This window comes from Coffea arabica, chromosome 6e, assembly GCF_036785885.1.
Source record: "Coffea arabica cultivar ET-39 chromosome 6e, Coffea Arabica ET-39 HiFi, whole genome shotgun sequence".
Lineage (NCBI taxonomy): Eukaryota > Viridiplantae > Streptophyta > Magnoliopsida > Gentianales > Rubiaceae > Coffea > Coffea arabica.
This window is the reverse complement of record NC_092321.1, coordinates 57,141,709-57,169,436: the sequence shown is the minus strand read 5'-3', so window position 1 is coordinate 57,169,436 and position 27,728 is coordinate 57,141,709. Positions and strand designations below refer to the sequence as shown.

Below are 27,728 nucleotides of genomic sequence, written 5' to 3'. Positions count from 1 at the left end.
AATGACACAAAAGTTAAACACAATCGGATCACTTCATTTTCTTGAGTTTGTTCATTTGCTCATGTGACACAACCTGTTTTGGGCTTCATGTGAAATCTTTATGGACTAAAATAGGGAACTAGACCATACTTCATGTTTGCATCACCTGGTATAATATCCTATAATTTTTTTCCTTCCATAAAGTAATTCTTGAAATTAAGGAAAAAATTTGTTTAATTGAATTAAAAGTCCATCAACTATAAAATCCAGGAGTCAACTGATTTCTTTTGAAATTCACAGGAAAGGAATCCGAACCTTATTAGTTACGGTATCTTGTGACTATTTGGAAATTAATTTATGAATAGGATAATTTGGAATAGGTAGAAAGGGAGTATTTCATATAAATAATTCTGTGAAAAAAAAAAGAAAAGGGAGGGAAGGAAACCTAGTTCAAAGGGAATTGTGATTAGGGTTTGCTTATATAAGTACATCTAGGGTAATGAGGAGCCATCATTCTTGCATTTTTTCAGCAACCAACAGAGAGAAAAGGGAGCGAGAGAGACGGATGGAGTTCAAGAAAACTTGGGAACAAAAGAGGTGCACATACCAAGACGTTACACGTGTGCTAAAGAGGTAAAATATTTGTCTCATGAACTTAGTAAATAGTTACATGATTTGAGTACTTTGTCGGAGGAAGAAAACGTGTGGACTATGAGTCTCATTCCAGCTATCATGACTTGTGATTTAATACGTGGTTATTAGGAGTTAAATTGAAAAGGTTTGAGTGTTTAAACTAAACAAGAATAGCCATCAAGTTTTGACAGATTATAGTCACAAAAATATGAAATTTGTTCGTGGCCTTAGAGGCTGTGGTTTTTGATGAAATTTGATCTTATGGGCCTATATGTGTAGGGTTTGTGTATAAAATTTCAGACCAAAATTTGAAGTTTAGAAGGGTCTTTTGATTTCTGAATCAGAACTGGTCATGCGTTGGTAGTTTGCAGGAGACTGGGTTGTATGTCAAGAAAATATTTTCTTAATCATAATGTTTGTAAGAATCTTGAACCAGAATCCTCATAACATGTAAAAGATCAGACTATAAAAGTTTGGGTAAATTTTGGAAAACGTTTCTTGAGTTTTCTCTGAGTTGGAAGAAGAAAAAAAATTGGTTTCCTAATTGTCAGGTTTCTAAACAGATTTGGAAACTTGATTATTATGGGTTTAAGCAACGAACTTAAGGCAATTTTCACCCAAGATTTGACTATAGATTTGGAGTATTACTTGTCAAAGAAAATTCTGGATGTTGTGGATATAAAATCCAGCTCTTAAAGACCATTTTCAATGGGCGAGTTCAAATCTATCAAAAGAATCGGATTGTTAAATCTAATGGGTTATTGCTTTGGAACCTGGAAAGACCACTAAAATTTTAACTTTTGGGAAGACTTATATCCAGTAAAGGCTGGTTTAAACATCACAGGCAAAAAAGCAGAGATTTTAATTGTTTAACTTAAAGATTAGGAATTTTTCCAGGGATAGATTATGAACAGAAAATCTATCAGGTGGAGTAACCAGAGATGATGAGCGAATTTTGTCAAGGCAAATAAGTGAATTTAGGGAAGTAGTCTTGACGGAAGTGGTAGGGTTTTGAGTCTAGTTTACGAGGTGTCTTTAGTTTCTAGTTACAATGCATATATCTGAATTTACGATCGAGACACTAGCAACTGGTTAAATCTGAAATTTTTCTTAAGACTAAGTAGAAGCTATAAGTATTGAGGAATAAGACCAATCCAGTCCACACGAATTAAGAGTATTTATTTATGGATAGTTGGATGATACTTTTGTATATTATTAGTCTCACACATAAGAGCTAGTTCAAGGGGTGGAAGAGTAAAAGAAGTCAGTTCGAATTTGAGGTAAGTACTTCACACTATCCTTGTAGTTGTGATAGCAAATATTTTGTGAATTGGAATGTTATTTTATTATATGAAAATTCGGATCATATATGCCATTTTGAATGGAACTTTTATCGTGATATGCTCATTATGACATGTGTTATGAAATAAAATGATACTAATGTAATGGACCCACATAATCATGATCATGGCTATACTCGACAGGACCAAGCCGAAATATTATGATTATGAATTCGAATTCAAACTATGACCTCTTATTATAACATGTATTAATGATCATGGCTATACTCGGTAGGACCAAGCTTTTATTTGCTGATTGTTATGAATTTGAATTTGATGCATAACTATATTTGCAAATTTGAATACAACCCTATGGTTCTTTTGTAAAAGTTGGAACTATGAATATGAAGCATAAATTGTGTTGTATGTGTGCCAAATTATATGTATATGTAACGTGTATGATCCGGCAGGGATAGTAGGTAGTACTTGTTGAGCATGCAAAAACTCACCCCTCTCTCACCCGATTTTATAGACAACGATGGAAAATATGAGTTAGTGTTCATGGACGAAGAGGAATAATGGATGGTCAATGGTTGAATGTTGATATAGTGGTCAAGTTTATAAGTTTAGAAGTGGAGAATTTTTTTTATTTTCTAGTCATGCTTGAGGGATTTTAATACGTAGTATTAGTCCACAAGTGGACAAGTTAGACTTTTGTTTTCATGATACATTTACTACTTATGCTAGTTGATGTTGAGCATGGTTCTATTGGATTTTTCAAAAGCATCTATCCCAGGTGTTGTTTGCAAGGTTGAATAGTAAAGTAAGATGCCTTGTGAGACTTGAGGGAGGGTTTACTCCTTGAGTTTCACAATGAGTTGCATTCCGAATCAGGTGGTCGATTTGGGCTGTGACACCTAGTACTTGTAATAGTTGCTTCTCGTGGGATCAACCCGATATATGCCCTAAACTACTCTTTGACCTGTATACTTGCAGTCAAATAGATATATTTTGGATTAAACTTGCACTTATATTGAGAACCCATTAAGTTTTTAGTGCCGTTGTCAGGGAGCGACAATAAAATGGCCTAGCAAGATTTATTAATTTAGACATTTTCTTTATTAGTTAGTTGAATTTTGTCAATAGATAGGTTAAAATTTTTATTTATTTTTGTGATATAAATATGACATTATTTTTTTCTTCTTTCTTGTAGTGTATGCACCGGGCGTTGCATGTAGTTGCACCTTTTGATTCAAAAATTGAAAGAATACTAAGGCAACAAAGAAAGCGTACACCGTAAGAGGAGGAAGAGGTACAACATAATATAGAGGAAATATCTATAGAGTTGCCTTTTGAAAAGTAAATGGCAGAAAACGAAGCAAATAGGTGATCTCTTAGAAATTTTGCTCTACCGCGGACTCAAAGATCACAAACAAGCATAGCATGACCAATGGTAAATCCTGACAATTTTAAAATTAAACCATCACTCAATCAACTGGTTCAACAATCTCAATTTGAAGGTAATACCATAGAAGATCCAAATGCATACTTAGCCATATTTTTGGAAATAGGTGATATCATTCAAATGAATGGAATTAGTGAAGATGCCATAAAACTAAGGTTGTTCTCAATTTCTTTGCGAGCTAAGGCTAAAATTGGTTGCATTCTCATGCTCCAAATAATTTCATCATTTGGAATGATTTATCTAGAGTATTTTTGAACAAATACTTTCAACCGAGTAAAATGGCTAAGCTTAGAATAGACGTAACTAATTTTAGTCAACAAGAGGGTGAATCATTGTATGAAACTTGGAATAGGTTTAGAGATTTGCTACGAAAATATCTACATCATGAACTTTCCGGTTGACTCATAGTCCAAACCTTCTATAATAATTTATCTTCCTCGACTAAAGTTACAATTGATGCAGCTGCAGGTAGAGTGTTAATGGGTAAATCACCCCAAGAAACTCAAATCTTAACAAAGAAAAAAGCAGTAAACAACTACCAATGGATGAATGAACGAGATAATTCTAGATGGCAAACATGTATGATTGAAATGGACACTCTAAATATATTAAGTGCTCAAATGAATAATGTAGTGAAATTGCTAAGTAGACATATTGTAGTTGGTCCACGTTCTTTGTCTAATCCTTATGTTGCATGTTGTTCTACATGTGGGGATAAACATGATACTAATGAGGGTGTTGATTTTGAGTAGACTCAATTTGTCAATAACTATAATCGTAATACTCAAAATAACCGTTACTTAAACATATACAATCCGAGGTGAAGAAATCATCCAAATTTTGGATGGAAGGATCAAAACAATCCTCAAAGGCCGACTAGCCCATTGGGATTCCAACCAAGGCAACCATAGATGGACACTAAACTAGATTGGGAGATTGCGGTGGAAAAATTGGCCAACGACACTTCAAAATGATTTGAGCGATTAGAGGGGATATTGGATCAATTGACCGGTACATATAGAAATATGGAGGTCCAAATAGGTCAAATTGCCAATTCTATCAACAATAGAAACCAAGAATAGTTACCTAATTAAACGGAGGTGAATTCGAGAGAGTATGTTAAAGCCATTACCTTTCGTAGTGATAGACAATTAAAAGATCCTTCGGTGGTTGAAAGTAAGAGGAAAAATGAGGGTGAGAAGGATGAAGACAAGAGGGAGGACCAAGAGGCAAATGTGGGGGATAATAGGAGTGCAAAGCAAGATATTGCTCAACCTTCATCTTCCAATTTCATCCCAATTCCTCTGGCGGTTCCATTCCCTCAAATCTTCAAGCCAAATAAACTTGATAAAGATTTTGAAAAATTTGTTAAAATTTTTAAATAATTGCATATTAATATCCTTTTTGTTGATACTATTTTGCAGATTTCTTCATATGAAAAGTTTTTCAAGAAGAGCATGACTCAAAAGAGGAAATTGGAGGATTGTGAAACAATATCATTAATAGAAAAGTACAGTGTCATCATATAAAACAAGCTGCTGCCAAAACTGAAGGATCTCGAAAGTTTCTCTATACCATGCACTATTGGTAATATTGAATTTTGTAAAACATTATGTGACCTTAGTACTAGTGTATCATTAATTTATTTAACAGTGGCTAGACAATTAAGTTTGCATGAGTTTAAACGTACTAATATTACTTTGTAGTTAACTGATAGGTCTATTAGATATTCATTGGGAGTGAGGAGAATGTGTTGATTAAAGTGTAAAAATTTATCATTTTCGTGAATTTTGTGGTATTAAGTATAAAAGAAGATATGTCTATAACAATTATTCTTGGTAGACCATTTTTAACAATTGTAGGTACTATTACTGCTGTTAAAAATAGCAAACTTAAAGTTTCAAATAGGTGAAGAAGATGTAAAATTTAATTTGGATGAAATAAAAAAATACCTTTCTTTTATTGATCATGTGACGCTCGAATGAAAAGAAAAGGGAAAATTTTCCTTATTTATTTTATTTTCCGAGTGCATTTCTCTTACTTTATTTTATTATCAAAATTTTCCAGAGACTTTTATAAATGAATATAGTTTTCCAACCATTTCTTTTAGTATAAGTTAGTTCGGGTCAATTTGGAAGTGTATTAAGGACGTGGGACCCGCTAGTGCGATAAATTTTTGGCAATTAATTGAAGTTTAGTATTGATGGGTATTATTTTATAAGGTGCTAGGAGATAATTAGAGATTAACTAGATAGATTAACCATTGGAAGAAAGAAGATAAGCTTGAACCATTTAAAATGCCACGTGTCGCGACACGATTGGGTGGTGGACTTGCCTAACTTTCTTACCTTTACTAAAAACCAATTTTGACCCAATTTTCTTCTATTTTTGTTTGTCTTGGTCGACCTTCTTGAGGAGCAAAACAAGAGAGGAAAGTTCTTCATTTTCTAGCTTCATTTCTTGCTCAAATCTTGTGTTTTAGCCAACCAAATCACAAACCACACCATACAAGTGGTCATTAAGAAAGCTTGAAGGTTTTGGTGGAGTTATTTTGGAGGAGGAAGAACTAAACTACCATCTTTCTTGAAGTGTTAAGGTACCTTGCTTGGAAACTTTCTCTTTGATCTTGCTAATGTCAAATTAGCGGCTCTAGTGGCTAAATATGTTGATTTGTGGTAGGTTTTATGCTTGAAAGTGGAGTTTTGATGGATTTTTAATTTATTAGTGATTTTTCTATTTTTATATCATAATTATTGTTTAGTCATGGATTGATGGCCTGTTATAGTGTAAAATGGAGATTGGTATATGTTGGATATGCTTGGTTGCGGAAAATTTCAGAGTTTATGCGGAATTTCCAGTTTAGGGTTTCATCCTACCCTGTTCTGTCCGAACCTGTTAGGCTATGATGAAGGCCGAATCAGCCTTTGTCCAAAACAGGAAAGTTGTTGGTAATTGAGTTAGCTAGCTACCTGTAAAACTTTCAGCTCAATCAGAGCACTGTAGCATGTGAAATGACCAAAATACCCTTGACTGCCCATGAACCCTGTTTCGCGCCTAGATTTCTATTTTCGTGGAAATTTCCATTTTTGACCATGAAAATGCATGATTTCGCTTTGGAGATCTTCATAAGAAATGTAGGGTTATGTCTTGGCTTCGAAATTCCATAAGATTCGTTTCAATCCGATAAGTGTAGCTTTAGTTATGGATATTGTGTCGAAAGGTGTATTTGATAGTCTATGATGTGTATGTGATTGATTTGAGATGAATTGGTGTTGCTTGTAGGATGGAAAAGTAAGGAAATTTAGGGGATATGCTGTCTGATCTTTGAAAACATTTGATTGCTTTGAGTTTGAGTTGAAGGGCTCGGACTTGAGCAAGGCAATGACATATGATGGATAGTTCTTGAGCCGTGGTTGGTGAGTGACCCCAAACTGTTTCCAAAGCTACTTATGAACTGTTTCTTGCATTATTTACTCGATTGCATATCATGTGTGTTTGCATGTGAGTTCATGACATGTTTTGGCTTCAATGAGTTCTTGGGAAGTCTTGTGCTTAGAACCAACGTCTCCACCACTGTTTACCTGGAGCAAATGGCTCCCTATCACTGTTTGACTGTTAACTGATCAACTTGAGTGTTGGATGTTTAAGTACAATGATTTCACTGGCTCATAAGAGCAATAAACGTATATTTGATTACTGATTCATGACATCATTGAAATGAACTATTGTGATACTTATTTGATTACTGATTTTCCTGGTTACTCGCTGAGCTTTTAGCTCACCCCAAAATATTTTATTCCCCTCCACAGGGCTCGAGGCGAAGGAAGTGCTTGTAGTACTTATTCATGTGACCGGATGGGTTATCTCTTGTATAGTTTAAGTTTTAGATTTCTCTTGTGTAATAGTTGGGTTTGTATGAATGTTTGGACTTGAATGGATGTACGTGTATGTTCCACGCTTGGGAATTAGTTTCTGCTGCGTTTGTGATATGTAATTCTTGGAGAATTTGATGTAAATTTGAGATATATCTTGTAATTTATTTGAGGACGGTAGTGAATGACTGAATCCCAGTGAGAGCTGGGCAGGCGGTCCGCCGAACCCTTTGGTTCGCCTTAGGGGGAGGTGGGGCTGTCACAGATCATACTTGTTATATTGGCTCCATTAATAAGCTAACCCAAGAATTGAACCAAGTCAATTTTGACTTCTACCCTCTTGAACTTTGTTTAATGAGTTTAGGGATGCAAGGGGAAGATTGTGAAGAAATTGAAGAATTGACCAAGTATTTGAATTTTCAAACACCTTATAAATAGCATAATGTCTATGAAAATCTTGGCTAAGGAAAAGGGCTTCCACTACCCTCGGAGATTGAACCTTCAAATTAGAGCTCAAACCACTTCCAAATCATCTAAAGTACAAGTTTCTTGAAAAAAATAGCACTTTACCGGTAATTGTTAGTGCTCACCTAGATGAGGAACAATGTGCGAAGTTGCCAAGGGTTCTAAAAAAGTATAAAAAGACAATTGGATGGACAATCTCGGATATCAAAGGTATAAGTCCTTCTATATGTATGCACTGTATTCTATTAGAAGACAATTACAAACTGGTGGTGGAAATGCAAAGAAGGCTCAATCAAAATATAAAAGAGGTGGTAAGAAATGAAATTCTCAACTGGCTCAACGCAGGTATAATCTTTGCTACCTCTGATAGTATTTGGATTAGCCAAATTCATGTTGTCCCTAATGTAGACACCAAAATTTTGGCTTTCCTTTTTTATATATATAGTTGATTTTTGTTTTAATTTTTTGCTTATTTCATTGAAAAGAAAAGAAAAAGAAAAAAAAGAAAAAAAAGAAAAAAACAATAAAAATAGCAAGTGGGGGGCATGCATTGGGACAAGTGTCCCTTTGTGTTTTGGACAACACAACACCTAAGGGTTTAGGTGTCTAAACACTTGGTGGTTTAAGGAATTTTGGGGGAACAAAAATCAAAGGAAAAAAGAAAAGAAGGAACAACGGCGAAAGAAGAGAAAAAAAAAAGAAAAAGGCAAGAGAGAGGTCTGGAGCAGGGAAAAAAAAGAAAAACGGAGGAGAAAAACGCAAGGGAGAGATCTGGAAGAGACGGCTAGGATTTTTGGCAAAAGAAAGACAGGGGAGATAGAGTGAGCGGAAAGGAGCAACTGGCGAAAGGAAAAAAGAAAAATCAGGAGGAGAGAAACATCTGAAAAAGAAAGGGGCTGGGTAAGCGAATCAAGGGCAGCTTCGGCAAGAAAATCAGAGCAAAGAAAACAAATCAAAAAGAACAGGGCCGCGGGAAAAAAAATCAAAAAAAAGGAAAAATCTTCGACAAGAGCAAAAAAAAAATCTGGAATTTGGGGGAGGAACTTGAAGGAAGAATGGCGGATGAAACGAGAGAGACAGAGTGAGAGAGGGAGAAAGTTGTTGGATGGAGAGAAACCAAGCAAGAAAAACAGGGAGGAAAACTAAGAGAGTAGAAGAGAGGGATTGAATAGAGCTTCGGCTGACAAGAAAAACAGGGCAAAAGAAAACTGGGCAGAGGAAGGAAGAGCAAGAAAAAGGGGGAAAAATCTGGGAAATTAGAAGGGAGTTTTTCGTCTGGAGGAGCGAAGGAAAGAAAAGAATAAGAAATGGAGGGTTTTAGAGAAGACAAAGGTAGAGCTTCGGGTGGCAGCTGAGTGAAAGAGGGCAAGGAAGTTACGGTGGTGGAGAAGAGCAGAGGAGCAGTGCTGCGAAAAGCTTCAGAGCAAAGGAAAAACCAAGCATCGTCTATTGGCAAGGAGTTGCTGTTGCCGCTACTGCCACCGGAATTTGCCACCACCATCTCGCCGGAATCTGCCACTATCACCGACGAACCTTCAATTAGAAAGGGAGAGCATTGTAAGCCATTTTCTTTCCCTATTCTTCCGACTTTCAGTTTTTCTTGTTTCATTTTTTCAAGAGCGAACGCGGGAAATCCCAGCCCCAAAATTTGTCTCCAGTGAATTCGTTTCTTGCAATTTTTCGGTGACTTGTTCATAATTGTTTCACTGCAACATTTTATGGGTTGATTGGACTGATTATTTTCCCTTCTGATAACTTTTTTTGGCCAATCACAGTTTCAATTGAATACAGAATCAGTGACCTTTTTTTATGCTCATTTGTTGTTTGATAAAATGCTTGTTTGAAAGGTTTACCAAGAGACAATTTGCCTGCATTTTTACATATAAAGAAAATAGAGTTTTGGAAAGGTTCTGATGTGCCTATTTCTTACATCTTTTCTGTTTAATCTCCCCTTTACATGAATTCGAATTAATGTCATGATATTACATGAAAAGGAGCTTGTGCGATTTTCATTTTTGTTGATTGAGAGTACCAGTTGAACATTCTGATGTCTTGTTTGCGAAGAAAGTTGAAATGGCAGCTGATGTTCTTTTGATCTTCAATAGTTTAATATTCATGATTGGGTTGTGTTAACCAAAGGGAGTTGAATTTGTTAAAAGGTTTGGTTTGATAGATTTTCAAGTTTTAGTTTAGGTTTGTGCACGATTTATGCACTGAATAAGCTTTCAATTGCAGAACCCAGAAATTAGCATCGAAGAAGAAAGCCGCTGCGAAGCATGAGTGAATACATTTCTGAAAATTGTAATTTAACCCCTAATTTCTGCCTAAATTCACTATGGCCCAAACAATCGGAAAAATCAATCAAACTGACCCCTCAAATTTCTTTAGTTTTTTGCAATCAAGTCATTACTTGTTTCAATTTTACATGGGTTGATCGCCTTCCTTTAAACGCCTTTGATTGATTCAATTGCATGCTTATTCCCATTTCATGCGATTATTTCTTGATTAAAGTGATGCCTTGACATTTTCTTTGTTTTTGGAGGGTAAATAAGTGATTTCACTCTATTAGGGCTCCATCTCCAGGGAGGTACACTCTATCCCTTATTTCTTACTTTATTTGACCCTACGTGCCCTATGTGATTTTACGTGTTTAATTGCATGCCTCTTAAATGCTTTATTATTATTTATTTATTTATTTCATTTATTTTCTTTGTTGGCTTTAGTTTGTATATTTATTTTTAGTTCAATTTTGATCATTTGAAAGGCACTTGAATGCCAAAGTTGTAATATCTAGGTTATTATTTTATTTATTTTATTCCGTTTCCCCTCTTAGATTGTAGTAGGTTTCTCCCGGATGTAATAGATAGGGCTTGTGTGTTATGTGCTTGTGTGTGCCTATGTGTTTATCGCTTTCCTTGACCCCTGCATCTAGATAAACATGCTCATGTGCTACGTGCTACGTGAAACTATGTGTTTTGCATGTCTATTTGCTTTTTAGTATTATATTTGATTATGTGGATGGAATGCACGTTAACGTGGCTAGTCTAATGCTAGTCATGGTCTTCCTCTCAAGCTCACAAGTCCAATGCTTGTGAGAGAACGTTAGTGAAGGGTTAGTCCAATGCTAGATCCAATCGGACCGTCCCTCGCTAGTATATACTTGCATGCCTTCACTACATCTTCATTCATTTTTTTTTCTTTTTTGTTTTATATTTTTGCATGACCCTTCACTCCCTCTCCAGCATTTGAAACACGATTTTTAGGATTTTACATTTCATTCTGGTTATTAGGGTTATTTGCTTGATTAGGTTAGGGAGTTACCCTTCTGGCGAGCGAAACAGACGAGTTTGGCTACACATAGCCTTAGCACGCTTGTTTTCTTTCTAACCAAAGGGTAAATCAAAAGTCACGATTTAGGGTCTCCCCGTACCCGTTTTGTTTGCATTCCTTAGGGCTCATGCCTTTCTAAATCACATTACCCTTTTACATACTTCCACTTTACACTATCATTTTTCATATTCTAACTCTTCACGCTACCACTTTATCCACTCTATCATTTTGCACACTCTCACTTTACACTCTCTCATATTTGCACATTTTACACTTTATATACTCATTTGCACACTTGCACCTTATACTCTCCCTCACTTGTACACACGCACTTTTCATACTCATTTGCACCCCTGTACTTTACACACCCACTTGCACACCTACACTTTACACACCTACTTGCACACTTGCACTTTGTACACTTGCACTTTGTACACTTGCACCTAGAACTCGTTTTTTACATTCAAAGATATTTTCGCACACTCTCATTTTTTTTCCATTATTACTCGAGTATTCATTTGCATTTATTCGTGACCTCTTTGAGGATTTACCATTGGCTATCACAATTCATGTGATTAGGACCAATCGAGCCTCAAAAGAGACATTTTGTCCCATTCGAACCAATCATTAGATTTAGGCTTGCATTCATATTAGGCACATCCAAATGCAATACATCTTTTGGTTAGAAATTAGGAAAATTATGACTAAATCACGCAACTAGCTTTAACTAGGGTAAAAGGGTGCCTTAGACTTCGTCTTTGCCTTCCCTTTTATCAACTGTGACCCCCGAACTCGTCTCTTTGATTTTCGTAGACTAGGAGTCATCTAAAAAGGTTTTACTTCTTTTTTTTCAAAAACTAATTTTTGGGTGACTTGGTACACCCCAACTCAATGCCAAGTGGCGACTCCTACTTTTCTGTTTAAAAACCTTTTTAGATTATCATTTTGGCCAAATCGTCGCATTTAAAAGTCCCATGGCCTTTTCCTTTATTTCTCACATTCATATACTTCACATATTTCATGCACAATACACATTATGATTTCAAACGACTTTTCCTTTATTTTCAAAAATGGGGCGCGACAGTTTGGCGACTCTACTGGGGACTTCCTAAGTGGGTCCGATCACCTGATTTAGTTATTCTTTTCCTCCTCTACTCTTTTCATGTATCGTATTTTGGATCTTTAAGCTTGCATTTTTCCTTTTTTAGGATTTTTACATTTCGCGCGTGTCAACTCACATCCCTCATCCATTAGCGTACGATTGATTTGATGGACGGATGGTTTCATTTATGTGATCTTGCGCTTTGTATTGCATTTGGGTGGGGGGATATTACCCTAGAGCCTTGCGTCGATTCTCAATCCCTCCCCTCCAAACGGAGCACTAGCATACGTGCATACGCTTTAGTTTTTTATCCCTCATTTATTTTTCTTTTAGTGGCTTGTCACGTCACTCCACCCTATTAGGATTAGGCGACCCACTTGGACGTGTGATCGCGACACGATGTGTGCGTAGCATGATCCGAGGGGTCACTCAATCTTCCATTTTAAGCTTTGGGTTGATAGCTTTTAGCTTTTAGTCGAAGGTTGAGGATTTTTGATAGATTCACTCAAACATGTAGCCGTGACACGATGTGTGCGTAGCGGTATTTGGGGAATCGCTCAAGCCACCGACAAAGAAGCTTGGGATTGATGACCCTTGGTTTCCAAGTTTGAAGGCTCGGGTGTGACCCCCCTACTTCTCCCTAAGACGAACCAAAGGGTGTCCACGGGACGTCTGCCCAGCTCTCGCCAGGACTCACTACAATCCATCATTCAAAAGCTCAAAATACTTTAAGTAACTTCAATACATAATTAAAGTACTTCAAATATCTCACACTTACAATTATGTAGCTTTCAAGCTTAAATACAATCCAACGGAAAAGGGTACAATAGCCATCCGTTATAATATAATTTAAAGTTTTCAAAAGAAAACAATCTAGTACTACTCACGAGCACCCTTGGTCTCGAACCCTGTAAAAGAAAACCACAACGTGGGATGAGCTACACAGCCCAGTGAGATTCCAAGACACTCTAACAGTTCAAATAAATCAAGTAGGTTGGGCATATCATATGCATGGTTCAAGGTTACACAATGGCATGTTATCATGAGGTGATAATCATTGTATGGGTAATTTGAGACATGTAGCATGGTATGAGACATTTATCATGAGACAGTTATCATGGTTCAGGACATTGGCATGTATAGTTCATTAGTGATTGGAGTTTATTACAGGTGTGAGTAATTAAGCATGTTACAGGTATGGAGCATTAACAGGAAACAGGTATCATGATATGAGTACATTGGACAGGTAACAGGTAGGGAGCATATCACAGGCATGGCTCAAGATTTCATGTTGACATTTTAGCATGAAACAATTATCATGATACAAGGTAAATATATACGGTAGGATACGGTGTTCCAGTGGAACTCTGTCGGTCATCTGCACCTTATGACTTCCGGATCCCCTCGGTTTGACTGGCCATCACCTTATCCCTCCAGTGGTAATACTCGAGTATATCGAAATGGTAGCCCAGGGTTCCAACCTACCCGACCGAGCCCAGTCTTGGCTCGAGTAGGTCAGTAACCAAGGACAGGGTCCAAGTTCAGCTTCAACATGCACATGTAACCAAGTAATTCGACAAAAGGTAAAATTCATCATTTGAGTAGGTCGAGTGAGGTAAAGTACACACTCGCCTAACAATAATGGACAGCTTCATATAACATGTGATTCATGATAATCAAGTAATCAAGTGGATACTTAGCACGTAAGCATGTAAGCAATACAAGTTGATTTCATGGGAGCATGTAATTCACGGATATCGAATAGTCATGTAGATTGAAAATCATGTGAGCAAATAGTCAAGTAATCAGGTAGTCATGTGGGTTGGTAAACGGTTCATGGTTAACGGTTGACGGTTAACGGTTGAGTATTGACGGTTAATTGACAGGCATTTGTCATATGAATAGGCCATCATTGGCTGTTATCCCATTTTTACCATGTGAGAGTCGAGGAGATTCACTCCAACGACGTATGCAACCATAGCATACCAAGTCATGTTATTTGAGCATTTCCAAGCATGTGTTATTCATCTCAAAAGAGAACGAGTGCGATAAAGTACACACTCGACTCTATTTTTCAAAACCGAGTAGGCTAAGCAAGCAATCTAGCAAGTTAAGCATGTATCGAGTTCATATGGTCATTTGATATGGTTAATCATTTAACCAATTCATGTCGATATGCATTGCAAGTATACATTATTTATATAGGTATGAGTATGGTAAATACTTAACACATAGTACTTAACACTTAATAATCATGAAATGAGCATGTCCTAGACTTATTCAATTACGTATTCCTATATGGAACACTCACCTAATCAAAACAAGCGAGTAGTCCTCAAACAAGCGTTTTAGGTGTCCGCTCCGAGATCCTCTTGAAGGTCCCCTCGAGTGCCTGAGCAAACAATAATCAACTACCACTCAAAATCACTACAAATCTCTAATTATCGAGAAAGATTGTACGCTAGTACAATCTAAGGAAATTTTATGAAAATGAACCTCAATTACTCGTAAATCGAGATTCAAGTAGAGTTTCTTAAAGTACATGAGCAATCGAGTTTTCATTTTGGAAATCAAGTATAAAATGTTCAAGTAATATCGAAGGAATAAGGAGTATTTGAAAACTTCCTTCCCATGGAATTCGGAAAATTTTCAGGTATACTTTAAAAAATCGTATCTCACATTCTACATGTCAACAATTGAAAATATTGTTACCATTGGAAACCTCTTTGAAAGTACTAAAAGTTCTTAGAAGACACTTTTCCATGAATGTAAGTGAAAGGCACTCAAATTTTGGCTCAAAGTTGGTAACTTGAATTACCAAGACAGATTTAAGTTGGTTTTTGGCCAAATTTGGAAATTTGGTAAAATTCACTTGTTTTGAACTAACCTTTGAAATTTGGAAATCAATTAGTGTTGTAATCCAAGAGTATAACAAAACAAGTGGAATGAGAAACGGAGTTTCGAGCACTAAGATATGGTGACCCAAAGTTACCAAAATTTCCTTGTTAAACAAGGGTTTTCAAACTTAAATCATGAACTTTGGAAGTTTTATTGAACATCAAAACGACCTCTGAATAGCACCAAATTTGTTATGTACATATGACCATATAAGGGTTATTTCTTTACCAAATTTCATAGAAAAATATGCACGGGAAGTCGGTTAATGAAACCACAAGAAATTCTAAGGCTATGTTGCCTTTGAACTTCCGTTTTGCCATTTTTCAAACGTTTGGCCAGGGCACACTTCAAACATGGTCCATTCCAGTAGGAAATGTCTAAAATATGTCCAAGGTGCATTTGATAGGTGATTTATACCAAGAAGCTTCGGAAAACAAGTCCCAAATCATTGTTAGTTACAAATCTGTCCAAGTGGAAAATTCTATCACTGTAGCAGTTTCAAACTTTGGCCACAACTCACTCAATTCAACTTGGAATTGGGCGTAGTTGATGGAATTGGAAAGCTCTCGCATAAAGTTGAATTTTATCAGAAGAAACCATTTTCAAATTCTATCCACAAACAGCTCGTTTTTGAGCATCAAGAAGTAATTTCTATCCTATCTCCTGGAGAGCAACGAAACAGGGCAGTGATTTTCAAACGAATGGTGTGGCTCACTCAAGTGGAACCCGAACGTGCATTTGGTACCAATGGAAAGCTGGGAATGTCTAGTTTCAAATGCCACCGATGGCACTCAATTTTGACATCGGAGTACAGAGTTATGAACGAAACAAGCAAGCTGTCTGAGCATTACGGGAACAGTTCCCAGGTTCACTAGCTTCACGAAAATAATTCATTTGACCAACCAAACCTCAATATTTTTCAATGAAATTTTATACACCATCTATACAACATATAAAAATCATATACAAGCCATTAAACCCTCAAAATTCTGCAGAAATAGGTACGTTCAAAGCAGGGGTAGAATCGGAACTTTTTACTCCATGCACTCCTTGAAGTTTCTACTAGTTATGCACAATTAATCTACCATTTAGAGCACTAAACCAACATTAAATCCATCATCAAGCATGAGATCAGTCCCCAAGACAAAGGTGGGAGTTCATAGAGCCCACCCATTTCATTTTACACCATAAACAAGCTAACCAATGGCATAAATGAACTTAACTAGGTAAGATAACCTCCAAATGGCAAGTTTCTAAGGTTGGATCATCACTCACTTGGTTGGAGGTTCAAGAGCAGAATTTCAGTCACTCTTTGCTCCAGAAAATCGTGGCTTTTCAGCTCCCTTTTGCAGCTCAAAATACTCCTCAAGTGTTAAGCTAAGTGTGGTGAAATTTTGGTAGGATTTGAGTGAAGATTTGGTGAGGTTTTGTGAAGTAAAAATTGAGAGAGCAATGGTGGTTTGAGAGAGAGGGATGGCCGGCTGAAAGGGTGAGTGGAGGGGAGAAGAGAGTGATCAGATTTTAGCTTCCAAGAGAAGCTTCAAGTGCATGGCCCATTTGTGCATAAGTCAACTCTACTACCGCGCGCACTCGCGGGCGTTTCGTGCTCGATTCCTCTCGCATTTGTTTCACTAGTGCACTAAATCTCTAATGTACTTATATTCATATAAATATTATTCACTCTTAATTGTCCCAAAATAAGGGTCTAAAGTTCCTAAATTTAAATCGCGCGTGTGAAAACGCGTATCTCCAATTTAAGCGCGATAACGTGAAACTTCCGAGAAATTCCTATAACGATAATACTAATAACTATCACTTGAGTATTTAAACATTAAAATACCTAATTTAGTTCCATTATATATGTCTAAAATATTCCAAACTTATTGTACTCTCAATCGGTCAAGATTTCCAAAGACGTGTTCACTATTTTCACTAAACGAGTTTCCGGAAATTAATTTTTGAAACAAGTCATTTTAAAATTATAATGAAACTATATTTCCATGTAATTAGGTCTCAAGAGTTTAGAAAATAATATTCGGAGTAAAAGGCCAAATAAATAATTAAATAGAAATAGGAGATTAGTAAATTTTGCGAGTCCTCACAGCGAGGACCTAAAACCTGTCGAGTCTAGCTGCATTAGTGAGCCAATACCTCATGCATCCATGGTAGTTTACCTAGGATAGAGTCTGCTTTACCCTATTAGGGACACTATTCACGAGGGGATGGATTCTACCCCTCTATTCCTTTTATTGCTTTCTCTTTTTATTGCCTTGCTACAAATGTGTTATGTGTATTTGTTTGATTAAACTAACTTTTTTTGATTTTGTCTCCATTGCATTCATAAGCCCTAGGAAATAAGAGTCCGGGCATGGTACTCTCTAAGAGCCTATCCTATTTGATATGACACGTTTAAATTCAATGCTTCGCATTGGCAGCATAAATACATTTCATTTTAGGCTCACCCTGGCATACAAAAAGGGGTTCCTTTAGGACACGTTTCATTGGTGTACTGCATATTTAGTCATTTTGATAAACTGGCATCATGCATCCACCTTAGAAGGGAATGCCATTTAGGGAATCCTGTGTTAGGAACAAACCGCCCTGTGTCTCGGATATACAATCCAATGAGGCTTGTACGTTTGTATTTCTTGTACCATCCAAAAGGGTAGTGCACAAGATAAGGTAGGATCCGATCTTTTCAAAGACGGCAAAGCAATTTTTGCACATTAGAATATGGACATCTAACAATCATCTTTTGGCCATTTTAAACAAAATTGGTAAAAAATTCCTTTACGTAAAGGACATTAATTTGAAGAAATTCACAAATGATTCCTTATTGTTGAGACGATAAATATAAAGGCCAAATCTTGATTTTAGAAGGCTCATAGACTAATGCATTGCAATGATTTTTTGAAACTACCAATGGGTAGATAATTCAATCGACTTTTGAATAAATCATCAATTTCATCCAGTCCATTTTGTCAATTCATTCAATTTTAGGACAATCTAATCATTTTTGAATAAATCATTAACTCCATTTCATTCATTTGGCCAATTTACCCATTTTTAGGGCAATCGAGTCGATTTTGAAGAGATCGTCAATTTCACTCAATTCAGTTGATCAGTCTACCTATTTTTAGTGTAATTCGGTCGATTTTGAATAAATCATTAATTTCATCCTATCCATTTGACCCGCTTTTTCCCCTTTAGGGTTTAAGTCTAAGGTTCACTGAATAAATTAATCGAGATATTGCAATCTCTTTTACACATCATTTTATGTGTTTATCAAAGCAGGTAATCCATTCGGATTTCGTCCTCATTTTTTAGGGCAAATGTCTCTTCTTACTCCAATTGGCCAAATTTTTCAAATCATTTTTCACTCAATCAGTTGATCGGATTCATCAAGTATTGTATGGTGCCTACCCTAGAGGATTGCATTTTCATGCTAGGCCTACCCTTGGCATAAAAGGATTCCTCCATAGGACATGCATATCGATTTTATAGTTTTACTTACTAACTCAGGGTATTTTTTCTTTTGTTTTTCCCCCTCCCCTACACTCATAAAAATGCTTTAATAAGATGAAAATATTTTTCTATGTCGGATAAAATTTGAAAATTACAAGTATTACTTGATTCTTGGGCAGGCCTTGCAATGAAAACATAAAGGATCTATCTGGAAGCGTTAGGCTAAAGCTTCTAAGAGATTTCATAATTGTTTTTCAAAGAAAAATTCTGTATATTTGACTTGTTAATACATTTTTGTCCCAAAAGAAAAGGAGACAAAAAGTGTATATATGTGGAGGTCTTTAGAAGTTTTTCTCTTCTCATTTGTATTATAATTGAACAAGAAATTTTGTTTTAAACTTTTTCAACAATAAAGTTTTTGGACAATTGTTGTTTTGTGTATATTCATGTACATTTCATTCTTTATTTTTGCTCATTGGAGATTTCATGATGAATTTTAAGAAATAAGACCAAATTGAGATTTTTTCAACCTCTAGCCTGAAAATTCACAAGTGTATGCTTTCTAAAATCTTTACGTACACTAAATTGGTGATTCGAACTGTACAATAAGAGTGCTCAAAATTAAAAGAGGTCACTCGAAAGGCCCAATGAGATACCTTTTTTCCTTCACTATACAATTCATATTTTTGCTCACTTCTATTAGCCCCAAAATAAAATCAGTCACATTGATTGATAAATCGCAAATTGGGACAATCTTTGTTTGAAAATGTCCACTGTGTCTAATCAGATTCAATCCACATCTCAGTGAAAGCAAAAATGTGCACTATTCTTGTTTGTTTTGAAATTTTGGAATGATACTTCAAGCGTTCGTTTATCTATCCATGCAGCTTTTATCATTTGCTCTCCCATTTGAGCTTTTAAAAGAATAATTTCGTTTCAAATAAGCACCTTGATGATCACTACCCTACATTGAAAAATTTTCAAATATCAAAAGGGAATGGATTCTCAATGAGCATTTCGTTACTTTGGTTGTCATGAAGCGTAAGAATGATGCTTTGGCCATCGTTTCTATAACCTAAACACTATTTATCCCTTGCATCCTTATTTGAGCTAAAATGGGTGGTTCTTTTCAAAAGGCACTTATGATCTCACCCCACATTAGGGAAGGAGATTAGAGAATTTTTTTTCAAAAGAAGGAAAAGAGAGAAAAGAGAAAAATGCTAAAATTAAAAAAAAAAAAAAAGAAGAGAGAGAACCACAAATTGGGAAAATTTGATTATATCTTGGTTTCAATTTTGAAAAAAGAAAGAAAAAAAGAAAAAAAGAAGAGTTTTGTCCGACGGATCACCTATGTTTCACAGATATGGATGAACAAGGGTCTTCCTCAATCAGTCAATTCAGATACAGGCAAGAAATTTCGCATTAATGAAAGTTTTCTTTCAGAGTTAATGTAAGGAACGGAATAAAAGTCAGGCCCTCTACTTTTCCAATCAAATATTCTATCACTAATTATCCCTTTTGAGTTTTCAGAATAAATTATTTCGTTTGACAACCCCTGAGAATCGCAAACCCCACACTGGGGCAAATTTGAGTTGAAAAGGAAAGAAAAGTCTCAAGAGGTGAAAAGTGATAAAACAACAAAATCAAAAGACAAAAGAAGAAAAAAGAATCTCGGTTAAGTATAAATTGGGGCAAATTTTGAAAATTTCAAAGGAATGGCAGAAGGTCGAAGAAGAAAAATCAATCAAAAAAAGAGAACAAAATGAAAGAGAAAAAGAGCCTCATTTGAGAATAAATTGGGGCAGGTTTTGGTTTAACCCTAAAAGAGGGTTGATACAATAATGCGATCTCAAATTATTTAAACCACTGTAAAAATCCACTTTCAAGCCTTAACTTTTCTAAACACCCCACCAGACCCCATTACAAAAGATGAAAGTCCTGACTTCTGCTCTTTGCAATATCTCTGTCAAGAAATTTTCTAATTAATTGGCAAATGATGCTCTTATACTGATGCCAAGAAATTTTTTAAATGTATTTCTGAATTGATGAGGTGTGAAGTTGACACTGTTCATCATGTGAAAACCCAGAAAGACACCTTTGAAAAGGAAAAGAAAGAAAAAGCAAGCAAAATAAATGTAAAGAAAATGCAAAAAATTTGATGCTGAAAGTCCCCGTTGAGTGATGATAAAAGTCACCAAATCCAAGATCTTCAAGTTAAAAATGGGGGCAATTTTGGGAAAAAATGCGACCTTCAGTGCAATGTCCTTGAAAATCTTATTTCTTTAACTATCGTCTTCAAGCCGCATTACAAGCTCATAAAGTCCATCATTGACTTATCCTTCATGACAACTCGAAGTAAGGATCATGTTTCTAAGGAATCCATCAATCATTTGTGATGATAAGCCTATAACCTGTTTCCATATGTTTAGCTATCGTTTCTACCCATATGTTACAAGCTTAGCAAGTTAATATGTTGACTAAGTTTTCTTGAGAAATAAGGGTGACAAACTATTTGCTTTCACTAAGATGTGATATTGAATGGGTTACACATAATTTGGGCACAAGAATAAGATCAATCCTAACCTCTCATTTTCCTTAGCCGCCTCAAAAGTAGAAATAACACCCACTTGATTGGTCCTCAAAGATGAGTTAACAAGGAGTGGTGACCCATTACCCTAAGTATCAATGCAAAAGTAAGGAAGGAATCATTTGTGATTTGGTATTATTTTGAGAAATTCATCATGAAATTTTTTGTATGAATTTAAACAAGTTTTCTTCACATTATATGTTAGGAAACACAGTTTTTTACTTTGATAAATGGAGAGTCATCCAAACAAAATTTTTTCAATCAAATGGGCCCACACTGGGGTAAATTCTTTTATTTGTGAGATTTTACAAAATAAGCCCACGCCGAAGCAAATTTTTTGTAATACATTTGAGGATTTCGAATCAATCACGTGGCTCTTTTCATGAGTAGTAGTTGCATTAATTTTTAAAATAAGAAATTTAAGTGCATATTGTAAGCCCCTGTGCAGGTATTCATGGCTGAAAATAATGAAGAAACATCTAGTGATATGGAAGGCCGATACTGGAAAAAGAGAAGCAAGAAGAAAGAGGAAAAAGGGCCTGACACTGGGGCAAATTATTTTTTAAAAGATTCTCTTAAAAAAATCAAAAATCAAATAAAAAAAAAATCAAAAGATAAAAAAAACAAAAAAAATCCCAAAAAATTCAAAAATCAAAAAAATAAAAAAAAATAAAAAAAAAATCAAATTCAATTTCTTGTTTCTTGAAAAATCAAATTTAATTCTTGTTGGCGATGTCTCAGCGTCTACCGCGCACCCTTCTATCCCCCCCTTTCTTGACAATCACACTTAATTTCTTGACCAATTGAAGGGCAGGATTGGGTCTTATCCCACTAACCATTCATAAACATCACGTTGGGTTTGGACTTAGTGCCACCAACATCGCCAACATCACGTTGGGTTTGGATTTCGTGCCGCCAACATCACAAAGATCACGTTGGGCCTGGACTTTGTGCCTCCAACATCACGTTGGGTTTGGATTTTGTGCCGCCAACATCACAAAAATCACGTTGGACCTGGACTTTGTGCCGCCAACATCCCGTTGGGTCTCGATTTTGTGCCGCTAACATCACAAACATCACGTTGCGACTGGATTTTATGCCGCCAATATCACGAAGATCACGTTGGGCCTGGATTTTGTGTCGCCAACATAACAAAAATCACGTTGGGCCTGGACTTTGTGCCGCCAACATCCCGTTAGACTTGGACTTAGTGCCACCAACATCACAAACATCACGTTGGGTTTGGACTTTGTGCCACCAACATCACAAAGATCACGTTGGATTTGGACTTTGTGCCACCAACATCCCATTGGACTTGAATTTTGTGCAACCAAGGCAGGCTCGGGTGTTATCCCACTGACCGATTATCATGGCAGGCTCGGATTTAATCCCACTGACCAATTCTCACGGCAGGCTCGGGTTCGATTCCACTGACCAATTCATCACACTGGGACAAATCTTTGGATAATTTTCCAAACAAGTCTTATACAGTTTCTTCATACATACTAGCATTTCATTCAACACTGCCACTAAACATGGGTTAGTCCCACTAGTGAGCATTCGGGTCAGTCCCGTTTTCAAATATCTCGTTTGAGTCAGTCCCATGTTTAAATTCCTCGTTCGGGTCAGTCCCATGTTTAAATTCCTCGTTCGGGCCAGTCCCATGTTTAAATTCTCGTTCGGGCCAATCTCATGTTAAATTTCTCGTTCGGGCTAGTCCCATGTTTAAATTCTCGTTCGGGTCAGTCCCATGTTTAAATTCTCGTTCGGGTCAGTCCCATGTTTTAAATTCCCTGTTCGGATCAGTCCCATGTTTGAATTTTCGTCATGTTTAAATTTCTTGTTCGGGTTAGTTCCGTTTTAAATTTTTCGTTTGGGTCAGTCCCATTTTAAAATTTTTTGTTAAAGGGGTCAGTCCTCATTTCAAAAGCGTCAGTTGGTTCGAGTGGTTTGCAGCCGAATAATACTGGTAAGTTTTTGGTGTCTACTTCTTTGTCTCAAGTTCTTCCAAAACTTAGACAAAGAGGGGCAAACTGTAGATACCAAAATTTTGGCTTTTCTTTTTTATATATATAGTTGATTTTTATTTTTATTTTTTGCTTATTTCATTGAAAAGAAAAGAAAAAGAAAAAAGGGAAAAAAAGAAAAAAAAGAAAAAAACAATAAAAATAGCAAGTGGGGGGCATGCATTGGGACAAGTGTCCCTTTGTGTTTTGGACAACACAACACCTAAGGGTTTAGGTGTCTAAACACTTGGTGGTATAAGTAATTTTGGGGGAACAAAAATCAAAGGAAAAAGGAAAAGAAGGAACAACGGCGAAAGAAGAGAAAAAAAAAAGAAAAAAGGCAAGAGAGAGGTCTGGAGCGGGGAAAAAAAAGAAAAACGGAGGAGAAAAATGCAAGGGAGAGATCTGGAAGAGACGGCTAGGGTTTTTGGCAAAAGAAAGACAGGGGAGATAGAGTGAGCGGAAAGGGAGCAACCGGCGAAAGGAAAAAAGAAAAATTAGGAGGAGAGAAACATCTGAAAAAGAAAGGGGCTGGGTAAGCGAATCAAGGGCAGCTTCGGCAAGAAAAACAGAGCAAAGAAAACAAATAAAAAAGAACAGGGCTGCGGGAAAAAGAAATTAGAAAAAGGAAAAGTCTTCGGCACGAGCAAAAGGGAAAATCTGGAATTTGGGGGAGGAACTTGAAGGAAGAATGGCGGATGAAACGAGAGAGACAGAGTGAGAGAGGGAGGAAGTTGTTGGATGGAGAGAAACCAAGCAAGAAAAACAGGGAGGAAAACTAAGAGAGTAGAAGAGAGGGATTGAATAGAGCTTCGGCTAACAAGAAAAACAGGGCAAAAGAAAACTGGGCAGAGGAAGGAAGAGCAAGAAAAAGGGGGGAAAATCTAGGAAATTAGAGGGGAGATTTTCGTCTGGAGGAGCGAAGGAAAGAAAAGAATAAGAAACGGAGTGTTTTAGAGAAGACATAGGTAGAACTTCGGGTGGTGGCTGGGTGAAAAAGGGCAAGGAAGTCGCGGTGGCAGAGAAGAGCAGAGGAGCAAGGCTGCGAAAAGCTTCAGAGCAAAGGAAAAACCAAGCATCGTCTATCGGCAAGGAGTTGCTGTTGCCGCTACTGCCACCGGAATTTGCCACCACCATCTCGCCGGAATCTGCCACTATCACCGACGAACCTTCAATTAGAAAGGGAGAGCACTGTAAGCCATTTTCTTTCCCTATCCTTCCAACAGTCAGTTTTTCTTGTTTCATTTATTCAAGAGCGAACGCTGCAAATCCCAACCCCAAAATTTGTCTCCGGTGAATTCGTTTCTTGCAATTTATCGGTGACTTGTTCATAATTGTTTGACTGCAACATTTTATGGGTTGATTGGACTGATTGTTTTCCTTTCTGATAACTTTTTTTGGCCAATCATAGTTTCAATTGAATAGAGAATCAGTGACCTTTTTTTTATGCTCATTTGTTTTTTGATAAAATGCTTGTTTGAAAGGTCTACCTAGAGACAATTTGTCTGCATTTTTACATATAAAGAAAACAGAGTTTTGGAAAGGTTCTGATGTGCCTATTTCTTACATCTTTTCTGTTTAATCTCCCCTTTACATGAATTCGAATTAATGTCATGATATTACATGAAAAGGAGCTTGTGCGATTTTCATTTTTGTTGATTGAGAGTACCAGTTGAACATTCTGATGTCATGTCTGCGAAGAAAGTTGAAATGGCAGCTGATGTTCTTTTGATCTTCAATAGTTTAATATTCATGATTGGGTTGTGTTAACCAAAGGGAGTTGAATTTGTTAAAAGGTTTGGTTTGATAGATTTTCAAGTTTTAGTTTAGGTTTGTGCACGATTTATGCACTGAATAAGCTTTCAATTGTAGAACCTAGAAATTAGCATTGAAGAAGAAAGCCGCTGTGAAGCATGAGTGAATAAATTTCTGAAAATTGTAATTTAACCCCTAATTTCTGCCTAATTTCACTATGGCCCAAACAATCGAAAAAATCAATCAAACTGACCCCTCAAATTTCTTTTGTTTTTTGCAATCAAGTCATTACTTGTTTCAATTTTACATGGGTTGATCGCCTTCCTTTAAACACCTTTGATTGATTCAATTGCATGCTTATTCCCAATACATGCGATTATTTCTTGATTAAAGTGATGCCTTGACATTTTCTTTGTTTTTGGAGGGTAAATGAGTGATTTCACTCCATTAGGGCTCCATCTTCAGGGAGGTACACTCTATCCCTTATTTCTTACTTTATTTGACCCTACGTGCCCTATTGATTTTACGTGTTTAATTGCATGCCCCTTAAATGTTTTATTATTATTTATTTATTTATTTCATTTATTTCTTTGTTGGCTTTAGTTTGTATATTTATTTTTAGTTCAATTTTGATCATTTGAAAAGCACTTGAATGCCAAAGTTGTAATAGCTAGGTTATTATTTTATTTTATTTATTCCGTTTCCCCTCTTAGATTGTAGTAGGTTTCCCCCGGATGTAATAGATAGGGCTTGTGTGTTATGTTCTTGTGTGTGCCTATGTGTTTATCGCTTTCCTAGGCTCCTGCATCTAGATAAGCATGCTCATGTGCTACATGCTATGTGAAACTATGTGTTTTGCATGTCTATTTAGTTTTTGGTATTATATCTGATTATATGGATGGAATGCACGTTACCGTGGCTAGTCCAATGCTAGTCATGATCTTCCACTCGCACTCACAAGTCCAATGCTTGTGAGAGAGCATTAGTGAAGGGTTAGTCCAATGCTAGATCCAATAGGACAGTCCCTCGCTAGTACATGCTTGCATGCCTTCACTACATCTTCATTCATTTTTTTTTCTTTTTAGTATTACATATTTGCATGACCCTTCACTCCCTCTCCGGCATTTGAAACACGGTTTTTAGGATTTTGCATTTCATTCTGGTTATTAGAGTCATCTACTTGATTAGGTTAGGGAGTTACCCTTCCAGTAAGCGAAACAGATGAGTTTAGCTACACATAGCCTAAGCACGCTTGTTTTCTTTCTAACCAAAGGGTAAATCAAAAGTCACGATTTAAGGTCTCCCCGTACCTGTTTTGTTTGCATTCCTTAGGACTCATGCCTTTCTAAAGCACATTACCCTTTTACATACTTCCACTTTACACTACCATTTTTCATATTCTAACTCTTCACGCTACCACTTTATCCACTCTATCATTTTGCACACTCTCACTTTACACTCTCTCATATTTGCACATTTTACACTTTATATACTCATTTGCACACTTGCATCTTATACTCTTCCTCACTTATATACGCGTACTTTTCATACTCATTTGCACCCCTATACTTTACACACTCACTTACACACCTACACTTTACACACCTATTTGCACACTTGCACTTTGTACACTTGCACCTAGCACTCGTTTTTTACACTCAAAGACATTTTCGCACACTCTCATTTTTTTCCATTATTACTCGAGCATTCATTTGCATTTATTCGTGACCTCTTTGAGGATTCACCATTGGCTATCATAATTCATGTGATTAGGACCAATCGAGCCTCAAAAGAGACATTTTATCCCATTCGAACCAATCATTGGATTTAGGTTTGCATTCATATTAGACACATCCAAATACAATATATCTTTTGGTTAGAAATTAGGAAAATTATGACTAAATCACGCAACTAGCTTAAGTTAGGGTAAAAGGGTGCCTTAGACTTCGTCTTTGCCTTCCCTTTTATCAATTGTGACCCCCGAACTCGTCTCTTTGATTTTCGTAGACTAGGAGTCATCTAAAAAGGTTTTACTTTATTTTTTTCAAAAACTACTTTTTGGGTGACTTGGTACACCCCAACTCAATACCAAGTGGTGACTCCTATTTTTCTGTTTAAAAACCTTTTTAGATTATCATTTTGGCCAAATCATCGCATTTAATAGTCCTATGGCATTTTCCTTTATTTCTCACATTCATATACTTCACATATTTCATGCACAGTACACGTTATGATTTCAAACGAATTTTCCTTTATTTTCAAAAATGGGGCGTGACACCTATAAAAGGTGAAATTACTATAGTTATGGGTAAAAATGATGAAATGATTCCATCTCAACTCATTGTTAGGTGGAGAGTGTGTATTGATTATCGAAAATTAAATGCTGTTACTAGAAAAGACCACTTTCCCTTTAATAAAGGCTAAATTTGTGAATTTTTTTAATGTGTTTCATATTGATTTTGAGTCCATTTGTAAGATTAATTGGTATTAATTGTTCATTTTATATCACTAATTTGCACCTTAAGTGATTAATGGATTAATTGTGATTTTATCATTTTACTTGCAAAATTTCTTTGATTTTGTAGGTAAATGATTAAACTTAATTGGATGTGAAATGAGTGAGGATGAAAAGCTTGAGGGGTCGCAACAATGGCTAAAAGAAATGGTGCAAATAAAGGATGAAACTTGGAAGAAAGAAACAAAGAAGAAGAAAAAACTGGAGAGAAACCAAGGGAGAATCTATCCGCAGTTTCTCTAGCGATTTGTGGCCCGTGAATCATTTCGCAGCAAATCATTTGCTCTGCACAATCTTTGGGAGAATCTCTCGAGGAATTCGATCTAGGGATTCATAGTGGCTACAACTTACCAACTTGCATGGTTTCTCTTTCTTT

The 27,728-nt window shown here is 36.3% G+C and overlaps 1 non-coding gene across 1 annotated transcript; it reads right to left on the bottom strand.

Moving 5' to 3' along the window:
* Window positions 1-3,641: 3,641 nt before the first annotated feature.
* LOC113697629 (small nucleolar RNA R71) lies at window positions 3,642-3,748 on the bottom strand. Its single transcript, XR_003449915.1, has one exon. It is a non-coding gene; the product is annotated as a small nucleolar RNA R71 (small nucleolar RNA).
* Window positions 3,749-27,728: the final 23,980 nt, after the last annotated feature.